Here is a 7,669-nt window from a genome sequence, read left to right as displayed (position 1 = left end):
TAAGAAAATCAAGTAAATATTAAATGGTTAACTTCTTTGGATAATCTTGAGTCATAATTATTGACGATGTGATGATAGGAAAAGTACCCATTTCTAGAAAAGAAATTTATCCAGGATCCAAATAAAGAGGGACTTGTATTCTCATCTTTATCAATAAATCTCGTGACCAGGTTTCATCTGTGAAATGCTCAGGAATAGGCTTACTTCATTTGTCTTCCAAAACTAGGAAATTTTTTTCAAATCATGTGATTACACTAGCCAGGTAATGTAAAGGAAAATGCTAAAAGGGGCTGTACGCCAAAATACAGCAAAAAAGATCCTTTAAAATGCAGAAATAAATCTTCAGTCAAAAAATTAAAACATAGAGAACTAAAAATAACAACTAACAAGAGCACAAATTTGATCTTAATCTTCCATAAGAAGTTGGATCTACAACTCCCTCTGATGTAGATACTGGATTTGCATTTCCCTCTGTGCATCTACCTCAGCAAAACATCATCTGTTAATACAATGAACTGCCTCGTAAGTGAATTTTAATGATAAGCAAAGAATATGCTGACTTTGTCAGGTGAGTTTCACAGGGAATGGTATTCCTCCTCAATGAAGCCTGCTATGTTCTATCAATTCCTTTTTACACTAGGCTTGAAGAGGTTAAGAACTTGTTTTATAAGGCTTGTATTTCAACCCAAGCTTGCGAGATGAGAGCCAGTGGGGAGAAAGAAAGAAAACTACCCAAAAAGTAAAAAAGAAAAAAGTAGAAGGGGCCAGAATCAGAAGTTGAAATGGAAGAATCAGCTTTAGGAAAGAAGACACATCTTTTATCAAGACAAAATGAAAAGAAGTGAGATTGAATGCTGATGCCAACAAAATATTCAGGTGAGAATGAGCAGAAAGTTTTAGCAAATTCCACGTGGCCGTCCCTATTTTCTCTCTGAAATAGACAAGGATGTCTCAGCACGAAGATAAAGAAGGTAGAAGAGACAGGGCAGGACCTGCTTGCAACAGTCATTGCGGGAACTTAGGGAAATTACTGGAGTCATGTAAGATTGCTGGGTGGCATTTAAGGGTCCATCAGGTCAAATAGCAGCATTTGTGAGACTGAGTCATCTAGGATTGAGTGACTTTTTTCCCAGCAAAAGTGTCAACATGAGATGAAAACATGGGAGACAAGGAGAATATGTTCTGGAGTCATACTGTTCTGGTTTCAAATTTTTGTTCTTACCTTCTAGCCATGTGATCCTTGATAAGTTACTTAATGGGCATGAACTCCACTTTCCCTGTCCACATTAGTGGAATGAGAGTGCCTACATCACAGGGTTATGTGAGGATTAAATGAAGGAATGCATACAAAGAATTTAGCAAAGTGCTTGGCACAAAGTAGCTATTAAATAGCAAAAGCCATTATAATAGGGGAAGGAAAAGCCACTAATAAAAATTTAAATTTGTGACTACTCAATGGATTTAGCAAAAGAACAACACAAAATAAGGGTTAAAATATTAGATGAAAATGGATTAGAATAATCCATTTGGGATTAGAGAAATTAGTCCGTACAGGCAAGATAAGAGTGATAGTAGTTTGTCAAGCAACAAGGCCACAGAGGGCACCAGAGCTCTGAAATTGATAAGTGAATAAAGCATGTGACTACCAGTGGAATGATGTCTCAGAAGAGATGCATAGTTCTTTTTTTTCTTGATCTTATAATGTCTATTAATATATTTTTATCATTGATTATAAATTCTCTTTGTGCCTCTCTAAACTAAAATTGTAAGCTATGGTTACTCTAGAATGTGGGTAATATATTCTCACACAAGTGCCATAGACCTACTACAAACATACTAACTATCTGTTGAAAAACTAAAAGGCATATCATAAAACCGTTTTATAAGTTATCAGTTTTTGGAATCTGAAAATCTCATTTTACAGTCTAAATGAAAGCATCAGGTAACAGTTGATTTTATTCTTCCAGTTAATTTCAAGTAAAGGCATAAATAGAGTTTTAAAAAACATACTTTCCTTTTTAAAGAGTTTTTTTTTTGTAAAATATGAAAACACAAGTAAAAACTACATCTCATCATTCAAATTTTATATAAAGTAAGGAATGAAAAATTCAATTTTCTCCTTCCAAGCCTCTTTTTGCTGTACTCCTTTAATTCTTCATTTCAAGGGAAAACCAATTTCTGTCTTTCCTTCTCTCTCTCTCTCTCTCTCCCAATACATGTTTTACCAATAATTATATCTATCTTCTCTATTTTTATTTAATTAGTTTTTTCCTTTTTTTTGAATCATTCTCTATATCGGGGCTTGGCAAACCACCAATAGGCAAAATTCAGTTTTTATAAGTAAAGCTTTATTTGAACATAGTTATCATCAATCATTTGCCTTCATTTACATATAATCTACAGCTGCTTTCATGATATAATTAGAGGGTTGTGTAGTTTCAACTAACAATAAGGCTGCAAAGCCTAAAACATTTACTATCTGGCCCTTTACAGAAATATTTGTTTACCCAGGTCTATTTTGGTCTACTTATCTGTTGCTTACATGTTTTTACTTAATCCTGTATATGCATGTCTTTCTAGGTCAATATATAGGTATATCTTATTTATTTAAATTATTTCAGATTATATTTTGAATTGATGCATGTAAATTTATCACTCGTGGAAGTTTAGATCTTTTTAGATTTAAAGGTATACTAAAGTCACAAGTATTAAATACATATTAACCATTGCCACAGTATGGTATATTCCTTTTAGAATGTTACAAGAAAGAAACTGCTTTCTATAACGTATTTACAGATATTATGTTTCAAGAATATTACAATTCATTATAAAATGAATAATATGAAACCATGGGAAAATTCAAATGAATAAAAATAATATGGAAATTACTGTGAAAGAACTAAAAGAAAGTTATAATAAATAATGTGCCTCAAATATGGCATTACACCATAGAATATACCAAAGTTAGTGATTACCCATTATCTTCTCAATAGAAGTCCCCCCCACCCCTGGCTTTTAAACCTTATGAGTAGAACTCCTATTTACCTATGTCCCAGTTAAACATACTTGGTATCCGAGGCATCTGTTTAACTAGGGATGTCCTTGTGACACTTCTTTCCAAGTAATTATGGAAATAAATACAGGCATGCCAGGTATAGGTCAATAACCATCTGATTACATTTTGAGGGATGATGGAGTGGAAATCTAGAAAGACATATGTCCTGATGGTGTAATTAAGCCATAATAGAACCCTTAAATTGACTTATCCCCAACTTTTTGTGGTATGGGGCAATTAAATTCCTACCTTGTTAAACCACAATAGAACTTTATGTTATTTGAACTGAATGCAGTTCTAACAAGCAACCAGCAATCTATAATGTGCTACAATAAGTTCCATTTAGTCTAAAATTAACTTACTATGTGAGAACATTATATTTTTTCCTAATGACTGTAAGAACCTTGAACATGGGAAGTTTTTATGAAGTAGGTATGCAATACATATCCACAGCTTTAACTACTATTTATATTTCACCACTTCCAAAATTTCTATTTCTAAACCAAAATTATCTACTCAGATCAAGCCTTATATAACCAACAGATTTTTGTCACTTGGATGTCTGACACAAATTTCAAATTTAACACATCCAAAACTGAATGCTTAATCTTACCTGCCAAATCTTTCCTTCCCTTCAGTCTTCCAAATCTCCAACCATTCTGTTACTCAGGCAGAAACTTAGGTCACTTCCTCTTCCCAACCATCTTTACCAAAATTCAATATGCCACCAAAGTCTCTGAAGTCGACTTCCACAATCTTCAGCACCATCATGATAATGGGTTATGTAAATGATGATGGGAGATATGCCATCTGCAAATCTCCCCCAAATGAAACACTCCACTTTCCCTTTCTAGTCCCCGCCAGCAGATTCTCTATACAGCAGCAATTTTTTTAAGATATAAATCAAATGTTACTCACTACCCCACTTAACTACTTGCAAAGGCTATTATACTAAGGAAAATGTGGTCTAAAATCATCTCACATGACCAGCTCCTGCTAACCTCTCCAACCTCCTCTTGTGTTACTTTCCTGTTTGTTCATTATGTTCAAGGTATCATACATTGTTCCAGTTCATAAAACGCTTTAAGGTCTTTTCTACCCATGAGACTCTGCATACTGCTCCCCACCCCCACTTCATTAAATGTCTTGCTAGATAACTTATTACCTTTTCTTTAGGTCCCAGTTTTAACATTATGCCCTTCCTTGGATAGTTCCTCATTGAGGTTCAACCTAACTTAACAGTTCCTTCCCATTTCCCACTACTTATGTAGTTAGTCCCTTTGATAGTTCATAGCACCATGACTTTTTCTTAATAGCACTTTATTACAAGGGCGGGAGCCCTCTCTGTGTACTTCACCACTGTGTACTCAGTTTTTAGGATAGCATATGGCACATAGCAGGAGCTCAATAAAAATATATAAATAATAGATGAATGCATGTCAGAGTGAATTTGCTGAAATGCATCACCAATGGCCACATTAAGGGATTTCAGAACCAAGATGCCACAATGAATAGTACCATGTTACTCATTTTTCTAGAATAGTTTGACACCATAGAATCTGGATCCTTAAAGTTCAGTGGAAATATGGGATTTAATATTAGATTCTGCCTGCCTCTCTTTTTCTTTCTTATAGACAAATACCTATACAACAGTCACCACTTAAGGGGCACAGTAACAGTTTAGAAATCTCCCCTGGTTACCGTGTAGATTACATTCCATACTCATTTGCTGTCATATTCATGGATAATAATAGTCACGTGGAATGGGGTTAAGGACATGATTGAATCATTGCAGACACAGTCCTGAAATTTGCTTGCAAAATAACTTATGTGAAACAGTCCAACAGACCTATATTAAACAAAATCAAAATCATACAGTCAGCTTGAAAATAACCCTATCCTTTCTGAATTTATGAATTTAGCAGGAATGTTCCATCCCACTAGCACAGAAAATATAAAAAGAGAACAAAAAGAGACATAATCCAGGATTGGAGGTTATCATTTCAAACGTCAATTTTGACAGAGTGAATTTTATTCTGCATTTTTTCTAATTTCTGAAAGAAACAAGGGTCTTCTTTTATTTAGTTTTCACACACATATTGAATACATTCTTTTGAGTTATGGTTTATTGCAAATATATTGAATGTTATTGATGGATATGAACCTTAATGTGATCTAGGTAAACGGCTGTCTCAATTGACTCATTTATCCACTTCAGCATTTGGCACTGTGTTATAAATCTTCATTTTTCACATTTTGCTGTTTTTTACCTTAATGAAAGGAAATAGCTCCATTTTTTTTCTTTATAGAGAATGTTTTCCTTATTTATATGCTTCACTTCTTTGGAATAACAATTTGCAAATATTATAAGTTTTCTTTATGCATTAATAAAATATATTCATATCTCATATATGTGAGATATAGTCTGTCAAAAGTCCAAGTTTGAATTACTTCACTAAATAATCCAACAGAGATATTGATATTTTACATTATAGATAGAGAATGACTATAATGACTTTGTTGTAAAGAACATGAACAATAAAATGAGGAACTCAAAAGAAATGTGAACAAACTATATAGATGAAAGAGGCTAAAATATGTTGACTACCGTATTTCTAAACTGATTATTAAACCCTAATATACATGAATTCACTTAGAATTAATGTCTTTATATTTTTATGAGTAGTTTTCATTTTGTACCATTACTGTTAGAGCTTTTATTTAACCCTTATATTTTTTAGGTTTACAAAATCAATACAGGCTTGATATAAGAAACTTAAAATATAGAGATGTACAACATGAAATTGGGCATCCCTCATAATTTCAGTCTCTTCAACAAGGCACAATTTAAAGTATTAAAATTATTTTATTATAGAACATATTAAATGTTCAATCCTTTCTTCATGGGTTATCCAGAATAATTTTTATTGAAAAAACTTCAAAAACAAACAAATGTCTGTCAATTTCTCAGAGTGTGCAGCATCCACTGTTCTGGCTCTCTGCTAAAACTTGTTGGAATCAATTGCAGCAGATTTTCATCTGTGAGTCACTTTTCCCAAATTTCTTTGTAAATTCTTCAGCATTCTAACAAAGTTTTGTAGTCCTTAGAGTAATCTTCAGCACAGTCAGCCCAAAGTGTGTGCTCAGCCTTGGGATTATTCACCAATTCTACAGGGAACTGGATTTCTCTGTAAATTTCAATTTCTCCTATTTAGCACTAATTACTGTAAGACATTTCTACCTTGTTTATTTGATGTTTGGGTATGAGACTTTTATTTTAAATGTTTTCAGGCTTTTAATGGCTACTCTGGAGAAAATTAATTTCTATTCTGAAGAACAATTTATGATAAGAAAGATGTTCAAGAATAACCTTTTTTAAAAATCAATATATTAGGTTGATAAATTTGGATGTAATGGTAATTTTTATTATACATTTGCAAATTTTTTCAAGTTCCTTCATCAATCTCCTAACAGCAATCATCTTGGATTTGGTGCTCTTTATACAGTACTTTCTTTTGTTACCTTATATCAACTTTTTAAAAAAACAAACTTTAAACTTAGCCATATAATTTGTGCCTTTTCATTGCTAGGCTCTATCCCATTATTATTTTATTATAATATACAGAGCATTCTGTATGGGTATATCATACTTTAATTAATTCTCTCTTAATGAAGATTTATATAATGTACTTTTTCTATTAGGCACAATTTTGACATAAACATAATTATATAAATAACTTTACAAATGTATGTGATGTGCATTTCTAGTAATTGTTTGAGAAGGGCTCAATAAAAAGCTCTAAAGTAATATTAGAGTATATATTACCAAAGAATTATGATACGCCAGATGTGATACGGGCATTCTTTAAGAAAGTGAAAAAAATAAAAGCTTTTAAGTTATTTTTGATAGGTCTAATGACAGAAACCAGTAAGTTATGATGAGTACCTTTAGACATTTTCAATCTAGTGAAGAAACCCAAATTCCTTCAAAATGACAAATCACTAGGTTTGCTTTATTATGATAGAATATTGTGCAAATATTCTGGGAAACAGGAGAAGATGCAAACAATCGCCCTTAAAAATTAAGAACGTTACATGGAAGAAATATTATGTACATTTTTGCTTTGTTTCCTTGATATTTTTATTGAGTCAGAATTTATATAACATTGTATTCATTCATTTTAAGTATACAATCAAATGATTTTTTAATAAAATTTACACAATTGTACAGCCATCACCACAATCCATTTTTTCCATCATCCGAAAAAGATCTCTCATGCTCATTTGCCATCAATTTTTATTCTCACCTAAGCCCTGGGCAACCACTGATCTGTCTTTAAACGTGAAATTTTGGACATTCCTTATTAATGTAACCAAATGATACATTGACTTCTACATCTTTTGTGTATTCTGTTGTTGCTGGCTGGAATTTTTTATATAGAGGATAGATAGGTTAAGGTCATTAATAGTGTGTTGATGTCTTCTATATCCCTGTTGATTCTCTGCCTAGTTATTCTATTAGTAATAATATTAAGAATACAGTATTGTAGACTTCTACTGTTATTGTTGAATTGTGCATTTATTTCTCTTTTCAATCCTGTCAGTTTTTTTTTT

The sequence above is a fragment of the Propithecus coquereli genome, unplaced genomic scaffold (genome assembly GCF_000956105.1).
Source record: "Propithecus coquereli isolate 6110/MARCELLA unplaced genomic scaffold, Pcoq_1.0 Scaffold136, whole genome shotgun sequence".
Lineage (NCBI taxonomy): Eukaryota > Metazoa > Chordata > Mammalia > Primates > Indriidae > Propithecus > Propithecus coquereli.
Note: the sequence above shows the minus strand (reverse complement) of the source record.